This window comes from Pleurodeles waltl, chromosome 5, assembly GCF_031143425.1.
Source record: "Pleurodeles waltl isolate 20211129_DDA chromosome 5, aPleWal1.hap1.20221129, whole genome shotgun sequence".
Lineage (NCBI taxonomy): Eukaryota > Metazoa > Chordata > Amphibia > Caudata > Salamandridae > Pleurodeles > Pleurodeles waltl.
This window is the reverse complement of record NC_090444.1, coordinates 1283978791-1283991659: the sequence shown is the minus strand read 5'-3', so window position 1 is coordinate 1283991659 and position 12869 is coordinate 1283978791.

The following is a 12869-nucleotide window of genomic DNA, read 5'->3' as shown; positions in this document are numbered from 1 at the left end:
AAGCTACTCCTCCAGAAGGTACACTTACATATGTTGTGTTTGAGGAGGGGTGTGTCGCGTCATGCCTTTGGTTAAAGCAATGGTGCAAAGCGACAGCAAAAGATGGGAGTTTTGCATTTTCTATCCATGGTACATTTAATTTAAGAATTCTAGAGAACCTGAGGAGGGTGATGTATGATCTAAAACCTCTCCCGAGACCAGATGAGTTCAAAGCAGTAGCAGTCTAGGAACTAGTGGCTAGACTGCACTACCAACTGAAGTTCGAGAGAAAAATGAAAAAGGTAAAAAGACACTAACAGAGACTAGGTGGGACAATGATTAGAAGTACTGGAGATTAGATACTTTACAAGGAATTAACATGTTTCCTGCCATAGCACAGGGCAGTAAGAAAGAATGAAGGAAAGCTACTAAATGAAAAGAGGCGAGAAGATCTTCAACACTCGACGAGGAATCAGATGAGGACGAGTTAATTTTAAAGTTACTGAGAAAACGTCCCCCACCTTATGCAGCACAAGAGAGTGTTCCAAGCACTAGTGTGGACCCCTCTGCACCAACACCAGTTAACATGACACAGAGTCCAATACAGAGTAACCCTAACATGACCATTAGTCCTGTACAAGTTAATCCTAACTTTACACAGAATAGTCCTCACATAGCGCAGATGCAATGCAGAGCAGTCCTAACCTGCCTACTACATCGGCAACCCAGAGTCCAATGCCTCAGCCGAGTATTCCTAGAATTTACCTAGCCATCCCTATTGTGGAAACGGCAACAAATTTAGTAATGCCAACAAGGCAGGTTCTCCTGAAACCAATGCTTGGTCAGACTGAGCCAACTCCACTTTTACTGCCTCAGGCGCAGTCACAGATGATGCCGAAGTATACTAGTTTAACGGGAACACTAACAGATATGTCTGCACTGGTGAGTCAGAGTGCGGGAGTCACACACCCATAAAACCCGAATGTCCGACCAAGTCCAGATGCAGTGTCTGTACCCGTCACCGTTGGTCCAGTCATACCATTGTTTGCCCAGCTTAACAATTGCACCAATGGCCAGGGGACCCTGAGCCACAGTTTAGGGGGAGGCGAACTTAATGGAAGTGCCAAAGTGATCTCTGCTGTAGGACAGACCTTTGATGGAACAGGCTCGTTGTTTGCCCTGAGTCCTTTCAGAGCTCCTCAAAATACCGAGACAGGATCACATCTCAGTCCTCCTCTGAATCTGCTGTCACCGCAACCTTTGAGATTAACTGTACAACCATCATCAGGTGCCCAGTCCAACAGCATATCACTACAAGGTTTGACAGCCCAACAATTAACTGAATGGTTAGTTCAGTTGAATAGCCCGAAGAATGTTTTTAAGGGAGAGGATTTTCTGAATATTGTTAGACTTGAGATGGAAGCAAGTGAGCTTCTTGATGGAACTATGGGTGTAAAACAACTGGAATCCTACACAGAAGATGAGTTGAGATATTTGTGTCCGAGAATCACAAAGGAAGCGGGCGAGGTTCATCAAAGGCTAGCTGATATAGCAGACAAATATGGGATAGACCTTTTGAAAATGAAACGTTTGAAAAGGAGTTACAGGTTAGATTTTGAGGCAAAGGACTTTGAACACATGAGATCTGCAGGAATGAAGGCACACCTTACAGAGTTGCTTGAAGGTGTCCAAATATGAAGACCACAAGAAAGATGGGAAGGCAGATGGGTGAAGAAAAGGGACAAGCCAAAAAAGGGTCCTAAAACCCCTTCTGCAGAGACACCACAGGATAAGGAGGCAGTAAAAATACTACAGATGAGATAGATTCCAGGAGGGAATTTTGTTCATGTCCCCTGGAGCAGAAATTGCATTTAGTCATTTACTGATGTAAAACTTGCAAAGTGCCTTTGGGAGGATTTGAGCACCCTACTAGAGATAATAGTTCCAGCAGATCTGTGGGTAGAATGCAAAAGGAGTGCAGACTGGCAGACAAAAGAGCCAGAGAGAGACCCGATTACAGGTGCACCATCCCCAGAAGTAATGAAATATTACTATAAAGTGATTGAATTTCTGAAAAGCAGAATTTCGCCTAAAAACATTGATTGGCAGTGCATAGGCAGAACCGCACAGGAAGCCAAGGAGTCCATACATGCCTATTATAAGAGATTGTTGCAGACGTTTAAGCATTACAGTGGTACAGAGACTATTGAATAAAAGACATGATTCATTTTGTGTTCAGGTTTTTTGAAGGATTGATACCCGAAATCAGTCAGATGAATAAGAGCCATTTGATTTGTTGGCAGCCAAAGACGATTGATGAGGTATTGCAGGAGGCAAAATACTGTAGTGATGAGATCGAATTGAAGCAGAGAAAGTTGAAGGCGAAAGCAATGGTGATGCAGATTAAAGAAGCACAGACAGGAATTCAAGGAAGTTTTCAGCAACAGCAACAGGGAAACATGCAATTTCAGAACGTAGGCAGAGGTCATGGAGGAATGGGACATATGAATCGTGATCCTGATTTGATTTCTTTGGTGACACAAAGTAATGTGCAGGGAAAGAAGAGATTGTTGCCTTGTCATGCTTGCGACTGCCTCGGTCATTGGAAAGGCCCCTACCAGGTCGTATTAGCCACTACCACAGCTGTGAAGTGTGCTGGACTTCCGAACTGGATCTACGGAAGCCACACTCTGAAAGTACTCGATCCTCCAGAGCAAAAAGAAGAGTATAGTTGTTGAGATAACCAGCAACATCCAAATGCCTTCCAGGGTAGGGTAGAGGAGAAGGGGAACTGGAAATGGTGCCGGAGCACTCCACAGCCATTATACCCACCCCTGTGGGTGATGAGGCGGAAGAGGGTAAAAAGAAAGACAATGAACTCACTTCAACTGAAAGAATAAGAGAGGCCGACCAGAGGAGGGCACCCTTGGAAGAAGACAGTTTTGAGACCCCGACAGAACAAGCAACTGATCCCAGCGGGAAAGGAGTTGAGGCAGATCAAAGCCAAAAAGATTTGACTCCTCCTGGACCTGTTGCTGGAACGCCAAAAGAAAATAACTTGTGTCCAATACTGAAAAGAGTGCTGACAAGAAAGCCATTGAAAGGAGACAAGTGGCCAGAAGCACTGACAAAAGCAAAGAAAGTAATCTCAGTAACAGCAATTCAAGAAGAAGTCAACACCCCCAGAAAAGAAGATCTGAGTGATGGAGAGTTGAGTGGTGATGGGAAACTGAAGACAAAAAGAGAAAAAGAATCGCAAACTGAAGATATTCAGGTCCTGAATCGGCATATGTGACTACCAACGAATGTCAAGAAGAATTTTTGAATTTTTGTTTAGATCGAGACATTCAAGGTTAATATTTTGGCACTTGAATAACATCAATGAACTTGAACTGTTGAAAATTCTAAGCACTGAGAAGTTAAAGAAAAGAGGATATTGCACTTTAGCCGAAAGAGACTTTGAGAACCTGATTTGACAAGAACCTGATTTGACAAGCTGCTACCTGATATGACAAGCTGCTAACCAATTTTGACAAAAGGATCCTAGAAACTGTTTAAATGCTGTAAATAAGTGCTGAATTTTCATTTGAGATGTTATTTTTGTTGCATAGCTGTACCTTTTTCTTTTGCTTCTACTATACAGACCATGAGTAACTATTACCAGCAGGGTAAAAAGAATATGTGCTGTAACTACATAGGTATTTGGGTGGCCATAGTGTGCATGATATTATGTCAGGTATTGCTTACTGGTGTGATTGTTTATGACAAGAGTGGGGCCAACCATGCCTCAGCTGTAGAGACAACTACTGTACTTACTATGGAGAATAGGTTTAGGGTAGATGATAAATACTTACACACAAATGATCCTCATGTAGAGCTTTCTTCAAATGTTTTTTATTGCTTGCTAAGTGAGTATGTTGAGATAATGGATGGATTTGTATACTCATTCCCGCCTCAGTCTAGGAATAGTAACATAACATAGTTTGCCTCTAACCTATGGCATAAGGTGTAGTCTTTTTCTAACAAGATTTTATAACCAAGAGTACATTCAATACTTCTATTCCAACTACGAATAGTGTTCTCTTTTGGTCCTATAATTAAGGATCTGAATAAGATAGTTAAGGACAATAATATAGTAATAATAATGAGAGGTTTATTTGAACCTACATTAACCTTTGGGATTGCATTTGCCCACTACAAAAACTTGACATGCTTACTCACACCCATAGAAAAGAGCGTTTTAGGTCACACAGAGGATAGAAGAAGGGCAATAAAGGCAAAAATAGATGAGGGATTAGTTTCAAGGAAACCTGGAAATGACTATGCATTTACTAACATAACTAATCAAGGGAAATTAGCTTTAAATGCACAACATGTAGGAAAGCTCATATATATAGATTTCAATCTAGAATTGACAAGGTGTTTGTGGGAACAAGTGAATGTAGACATGTGTTTTTGTTTCATTAAAAATGGACATTCGTGTTAAATGGGCAGGATCCTGCTGTACCCGGAGTTTACTACATCTGTGGCTTATTACCGTCTTCCTAAAGGATGGTATAGTTTTTCCTAAAATGTACCAACTTGATGACGTCAACAAACTACCTAAAAGACAAAAACGAGAATCAGCTTCTGGTATTGTAGGAAACATATTTGGAGCAATAATTCCTTCAATGGGAGTTGTTTGGAATTCAATTAAAATTAGAAAGTTGTCTACTATTGTGGATAACATGCTGACAGATTTTTCAGGAGCCATTATCCTCATGGACACTGAATTGGCTGGGGTAAGTGTGATGTCTTCTGAGAACCACCTTGCGTTATACATCCTTTTAGCAAAAGAGGACAGAGTTTGTAAATTGCTTAGGGGGTGATTCTGAGACTGGCGGGCGGCGGAGGCCGCCCGCCAGACTTCCCCCGACAAAATACCGCTCCGCGGTCGCAAGACCGCTGAGGGGATTTTGAGATTTGCCCTGGGCTGGCGGGCGGCCGCCAAAAGGCCGCCCGCCAGCCCAGGGCAAATCTACCTTCCCACGAGGACGCCGGCTCCGAATGGAGCCGGCGTAGTGGGAAGGTGCGACGGGTGCTGTTGCACCCGTCGCGTATTTCAGTGTCTGCTTTGCAGACACTGAAATACTTTGTGGGGCCCTCTTATGGGGGCCCCTGCAGTGCCCATGCCATTGGCATGGGCACTGCAGGGGCCCCCAGGGGCCCCGCGGCACCCCCTACCGCCATCCTGTTCCTGGCGGGAGACCCGCCAGGAACAGGATGGCGGTAGGGGGTGTCAGAATCCCCATGGCGGCGGAGCGCGCTCCGCCGCCATGGAGGATTCTCCCGAGCAGCGGAAAGTCGGCGGGAGACCGCCGACTTTCCGTTTCTGACCGCAGCTGAACCGCCGCGGTCAGAATGCTCGACTGAGCACCGCCAGCCTGTTGGCGGAGCTCCCGTGGTCGGTGACCGCCAGGGTCAGAATGACCCCCTTAGTCTGCAACATTGCTCTTCATATATACCAGATAACAGCAGAGCAAATTGAGGCACTATTAACAATCTAACAAAAGATAAAGATGATTTAAAAGAACTACCTGAACCTGGTTGTGTGGGAAAATGTTGGCAGAGGAATTGCTTCTCTGGGGAATTGGCTTGGCAACCTGGAATAAAGGATTATATTGAAAATATTACAGGCAATCTTAATAATTAATATGTGTTTAATTGAAATTTGCAGGGTACAAAAATTATGGAATGTGATTAAAGAAAAATGTTTAAAAAAGAATCAGAGGAGGGAGGAAATTAGATTGGAAAAATTATTTAGGGAAAGGAAAAGGGGATAGAATACAAAAAGAAAATGTTGAGGAAACAAATCTTTGAAATTTGCATACTAAAGAAATAAATACATTTATTTGAAATGTAAGTGTGATAACATACTTAGTCATCAGAGGAGGGATTGTAAGCGCTGGAATTAACATTATTAATTATTTCATGTATCACCTCATTTGAATTATGTAGAAAATATATTAGCATAGAAAATTAACTGTAACATGAAATGTGCTTACTTGGATTGGCCACCATTATACACAAAGTTGATTAGTAATAATGTATTCATATGTTTAAGAGTTTATATAAATGTTGAAATGCAGTAATCTGTCATACTTAAAGCTTAACATTATGAACGTACTTATGCTAACTGAAAGCCTCAAGTTAGCGAGGCCAATATTTCTGAAAATGCAACGTTAGTAAAATGATCTCATGCTTGCTGAATAATCATTGCTTTGTTTAATGTGAAACTTGTCCACAGATGTATTAACAAAATGTTATTTCTCTCGAGAAAATGTGTGTAAACTTTGCATGTCCTTGAGTTGTTGCAAAGAATACCTTCTGAGCGCATGGGAAAGCAACCTTCCCAGGAACTAACAATGGGCCTTCTGACAGAGGACAGAAGGATCTACAAATTGATTCTTATTGTATCGACTAATTTACGCAAATGGATAACATCCAATCATCGACATGTTAAAGACTACAAAGGTATTTCTTAGATTTGTAAATTTCATATTATTGGATTAACGTTTTTGCAAGATGCTGTTGACCAGTGACAACGTGGGACAACTTTAACTTAACCTCACTGCTCTTGAAGTTCTCAGCTCTTCTTCCTTTGACACTCTTCACAAGATTTGTCTGTCACTTTGACATTTCCCAGCCTGTCTACTGAAACTCTGGCATTTTGCTATTGAAGTTTGTTTCTTATGCTCCATGCAATGATGCTGGTGCTTACTTTAGCGCCTAATGCTTAGAGCTTGTAGAGCATTTCTGATTTGCCCTAGACATTAATTGGGTGGTTCAGAGAACTTTGAGCCCTGATTCTGAACCGTTCTCTTCCCATCTCTCTCTCTTCCTGATGCTGATGACCCCCTGATGACGACTAATGCCGATTGCTGATCCTTAATGACAGGTATATGCTGAAATGGTTGATGTGTGACTTTTGCTTTTGTTTCTAGGTACCAACTGCTGCTTTTTGATAGAGTCCTTAGCTAGAAGGTTTCCAAATTCATGTTACTAAAACTTTTGCGTGTCGCCCAATATGCTTATGCTAATCTGGATTTAGTGAGGTGTTTCCTCTACTCATCTGTTTGACAAACACACTGCCTTCTTTCAAATTGTTGATTCAAAGTATGTTATTTCTATTGTGCAATTACTCTTCCTATTAATCTGTACTGTTGCTATTGAAAGTCTCATGATTAATTTTCTAATCAAGTTAAGATTCTTTAGATGCTTCGGTCAGCCAGTGTTGTTTCTATATCTTTACCATGTGGTTTTGAGATTGATTCACGTGATCTTAGCATTGTTAATTTAGTGAAATAGATATTCTAACTGATACTAAAAGTTGTGGTTATTCGTGGCCATATGGGTCACAGTGTGTGCTTTTACTGACTCCTTTTGAACATATACTGTTGTTATTGTTGATTATCGATGATTGATATTTATGTTTGGGTCAAGGGCGCGATCATCTTGAACAGAGTCTAAAGGTCAATTCAGCACAACTCCTGGGTCACTCTCAGCCTATGGAAACCATAAGGCTTAACGTGCTGCCACAAATGCCATCCAGCATCTGTATGTGCTGGCCAGCCAGCCTCTGGGTGGCATTTAGAAGGGTTGTCTGGCCTACAGTGATCATACGTAGAGAGTCTGCAGCCTCCTGACTGAGCACAGTGTGGGCCACCGGTGAGCTGGCTTGCAGCAAAGGTGATGCTGCCCCTTTAAAAAGGCCGGCTATGACCAACTGGGGGGCAAGAGGAAGGGTGGAGATTGAAATGGGGAGGTGGACAGAGACGAAGATGTCACAGTCACTCCAGGGTCCACCCTCACTAGGGACTGGTCGTCATTAGAGGCCTCTGAGGAAGATGTTGAATCACTTGTGGCCTACTGGCTAGTCCTCTCACCCTCAGTGTGACTAGGTGACTTTGTATCAGTGGTTTCTACACCTGATCCCCAGTGGTCCACTTTATACCCACCAATCAGGCCACTGTCACCTTCCTTGCCCAGTTGATGCTGAAAAAACACAGATGCAACAATTTTAGGGAATCTGTGATAATACAATTTGACATTAATGTACATCACACAACATTTGCACCAGGTTCAGTAATCCTCCATCCCAGCTCCTATATCATATGTGCCTTTTGTCATTTATGCCCTTGTAGTTCACTCCATGACAAAGGATTGCAACAGTTTGAGTAAACACATAGACCTGGAGACACCTCTGAACCACTGCAGTGCTGAGTCAAAATTGATTCACTTCTCCCAGAGGGCAGGGTGTTGAGATGGAAATTCACTGCTCAAGATGGGACACCACACCATATATGTGATGTAACCTTACATATTCAAATGTCCCTTTTAGTATCACATTGTTCTCCATCGTCAATTTCTCCTCTGGGCAGAACTAACAACATAAAAATGTTGTCTGTGTGACATACAACTCTCTCACCAATGTAGACACATACCTGTCTGTTGCAATCAATACAGTTTGGCAGACATATTCAAGTTGGTAATCACAGACTGGCTTACATGCACATTTGTGTAGGACTAAGGACTAATGTGTACCTGCTGCTGTCCACATTAACTTATTAGACATTTGCTGGACAAACTGCTTTCAAATGTGTCAAATAAGGAATTATGCCACTGTAAACAGTATTCCATGCTTTTGGTGCAGATGCACATTCTCATATTGCCAGAACACCAACTTTCCAGTGTCAGCTCTGATATATCAGCTGCATTATAATTGTGCAGTTTGCCACAGTTACCAGTAATGGGACCTGCATTCACTACAAATGTATGTGACATACCATCCCACTTGACCTAATCATGACATGGGACATATTTTGTGAAACTGTCTCTCATGTTATTGTGAAAATGCTGGAAATGCCTTTGTTTGCCCATAACAGTAACTGCCTTGTGAGGAGGAATCTAGTGGCATCTTTTAGCACAAAGCAATACAGCACATAGAGCATCAGACACTGTTTGATCAACTTACATCTCAAGAAATCATCACAGGCTTTGGAAGTGTGTCAACCTCAATGTTCACGGCAACAACATAGCTGTAAAGTAAAGAGGTCAAAACACAACAATATCTTACCCCCTGGTTGCTGCTGTTGGGCCCTCAACTGCCCATCAAGCTCCTGGTAAGCCACTGCAAGGATGCAGGTTATTAGGGGGTTCAGGGTGCAGCATACCCACCTGGATAACTGGGAGCACTGCCTGACCTGGCTCTCATCACATGTCTGTGTTGCTTGGTGCAGGTCCTCCCACACTGCACTGCGTGTGGACCCCCAGGACCTGTACCTTCTTTGCGATGGCATTCCAAACCTCCTGCTTCTGATGGGCATTGACATGTATAAATGACAGAAAAGGAACAAGAAAATACATTTGATTGTTTTTGTTTGGCAGTAGTGCTGTGACATTACTTTTTGGATATTCACTCGTAGATTCACCAAACAGTAACTGGATTTTTTTCAAACAAAATATTACAGGTAACTTGGAAATACTGACTTGCAGTGATCTGATGAGCACCATCAAAACTCTCTAGCTCCTCATGTTACCTGATCAGGCCACATCATCTTGGCCAGAGCTTTGCAACCTATCCTGTTGTGAGAGCCACCCCTGATAACTCACAATCATTGTGAACTACTAAAGGTCAAACTACCTGTACAATCCTTGCAAATAATTCCACTCACAGCTACATTGGCTTCCAGCCTAAACTCCCAAGGGTCAGAAACCATAGTCTGTATCGCATACAATGACTAAGGGCAAGGTAGAAGGGCTGTTATGTCCCAGTGAGAGCATGGATTTGTGGGATGATAGGTGGGATGTGGGTTTAAGCCAAACAGAGCAGCCTATTACGCATTATTTGCTGGAATCCCACATGACAGTACAGCATCAGACAGCTCTAGGCCCTTTCCATTTTCCCTCAACATGACTGTCATTTCAACATTAGCTGTATGTTGTCAGTCATACTGCAGGTGCACTGTCTACTGGCCAGTGGTAGTCAGTGGCCTACAGTTTGTGTGATAAAACAGGATTTGTGTGTTACATGTACACACATTACAGCTTCTACTTTCAGGTGACTTAACGTTGCCATTCACAGACATATCAGACAGTGGCAAAAAACAATCTGTCCCAGCTGCATCATTCTGTCAACTCCAATCACAACACTTCCCCCATTATCAAGAAGGAGCCAAATAGCCTACGTATCAGAAAGGAAGAGCTCACTCAGTCAGACATTCCACAATCAAACCTGTTCCTCTGGGGTCCAATAGAGCTGGCTGTATATGGACAGAACCTCCCTGGCAAGAAGCTCTAGCTCCTCTGTGCTGAAGGCAAGGGCCCTGTCACCCACTTTGCCCTGCATCCTGGCTACAAGGGGTTGGTAGCAGGAGTACGCAAAAATTGGAGGAGGTCTTGTTGGCTGCAGTGTTAGGAGACAAGTGTTTTTTTTTTTTTACCACACAGCGTATAAGTACACACTGGATGCATCTGTGAGGGAGACGGACATAGCCATTGGCTTTTGTAAGCAGCTATCATACATACTAGCCTATAGCAGGGCCAGTCATGGAGGGTACCACCTTCTACATGGTCAACTTCTGCCAATGGCCATCTTGTAGCCAGTACCCTGATGGCAATGGCAGGCAGCCACCATTTTAAGGTGTGTAGCTATGTGTTTTTCAATTGTTGGTGTGTCACCAGCAATCAAAATGGAGGCTAGTGGATTTCTAAATGTCGATACGAATGACACATTGATTTGACGCAATAAAATGTGATCCTTGACTGTGTTTGACACCTATAGAAAGAAATTGAAAATAACGTTTGAGGTGCAAAAATGTGATGTTAATGTGTGTACATGTATTACCCAATGACATTTCTACTTTTACCAAGAAGTCAGATGTGTGTTGACATTAAAGGTGTGCTGTGACCATTTCATCTGATATTTTCTTTTCCACACATTCACATGTCTGAACCCAGCCATGGGTAGGAGGCGACCGGCTCAGGTATTCTGGCCCTTTCCAGCACCTTGCCACTATGGAGGAAAGGGGTATCATCAAGCATTAGCATCAAAATAGGCAAACTATCCTGAATTTGTGTCAGCAGTTGGAGCCTGTTCTCCTGCCTCACAATATGAATCCAACAGCCATAACACCAATAGTGAAACTCATAGCATTACTACATTTTGTTGCCACTGGCAACTTTCAATACACTATGGCAGTATCTGGGGGCATGTCCCAGCCATCTTTCAGTGGTGTTGTACAGGAAGTCCTTGATTCCTGGATGAGACACATCAACAGCTACATTCAATTCCCGATTTGGCCACCGTGAAGGGTGAATTTTATGCTTTGGGTGGAATTCCGCATTTAGTTGGAGCAGTAGATGGCATGTATATTGCTTTGGTGCTACAAATGCCAGGGAATTGGTCTATCGCAATCAGAAGAAATTCCTTTCCATCAATGTGCAAGTTGTCTGCTTACCAGACGTATACATCTCAAGTGTGTGTGCACGCTTCCCTGGGTCAACACATGATCCATTAATACTACGGAACAGCCCCATACCCATGCAGATGTAACACTCTGGACTGAATATGGCCTGGTTTGTTGGTAAGCACAATATGACTCAAGGATCTTTTGCCTGAATCCTAATTTGGGAATGGACAATGGCTTTATATGTGAATAATATGTTTCTGTGTTGGTTCTGTGTAAAGAGACTCAATGTATCCTAACCGACCATGGTTATTTGCACTTCTGAGGAGTCCAACAACACCAGGGGAAGTCTACTTCAGTGAGGCCCATGGAAGAACATGGAGGCCAGTGGAGTGGGCTTTCATGCTCCTGAAGGCCAGGTTAGGTGTTTGGACAAGGCCAGTGGAGCCTTCCTCTACTCACCTGATAAGGTTTGCCAGATCATGGTTGCATACTGCATTTATCATAACATAACCCTGCGGAGGAACATCCCTGTAATTGCAAAGGAGGGAGTTCGAGATGAGCCCCTGGGTGAGGATGGTGAAATACCCAGTGATGAAGACAGTGGTGAAAAAGGAATTAACATACGTCAAGATGTGATTGGCCACTTCTTCACCTTAGTAAAGGTAAGTTTACCTTTTTAAATTGTAACTTCCAATGTCAGAACAATGTGGGACATAGGGAACATATCAGTCTGCAATGGTATTTTTTTAGGAAGGGAGGGAAGGGAAGAGTTTCCCTACCTTTAGCAATGTGGTCATTTACAAATATTAACTGTGCTTTTGCTAAGTATGTGTGTCCTCATGACTTGTCAATTGAGTTTGATTTAATATGTGATAACATAAATGTTGCCTTGTTATTCTGTTTCAGGGTCTTTCACCATGTAATCTTCATTTAGACATTTCAGAGTTGTGAGATTGCAGTGACATGTTGCTGTTAGAAACTATAAGGTGAACATGTGTTGATCCTGGGAGAGACACCCACTTGGAATGGACAAAACTTTTGCAGAGACAATTTGCACTCTGATGGTATGGATGTTCAGACAATTCCATCAGACCTGTTTTCTATGTGATGTAGCTATCAAAGCAATATGTGCCACTTTACTTGATCAAACCACATGTGTGTGTCAAGCCCTAGCATACTGTTTTTCCTTCAAATTGGCTAATCTGCAATTCCTGGACAGTGGAGGTAGCTGATGATATCTTTCCTCATAGGTGATAGAAAATGTCTTCTTGCACCACTGAATAGTGAGTATTTCATTGTACCACATACTACCACAGTGTCCTGTACTGGTCATGTGGCCTCAAATGTTTTTACTGCCATGATGTGGACTATTGGTGTTATTGATTTGAGATTCCTATTGTGAGGGTAGGTTGTATGGCTCCATGCATCAATGGTAGCTTG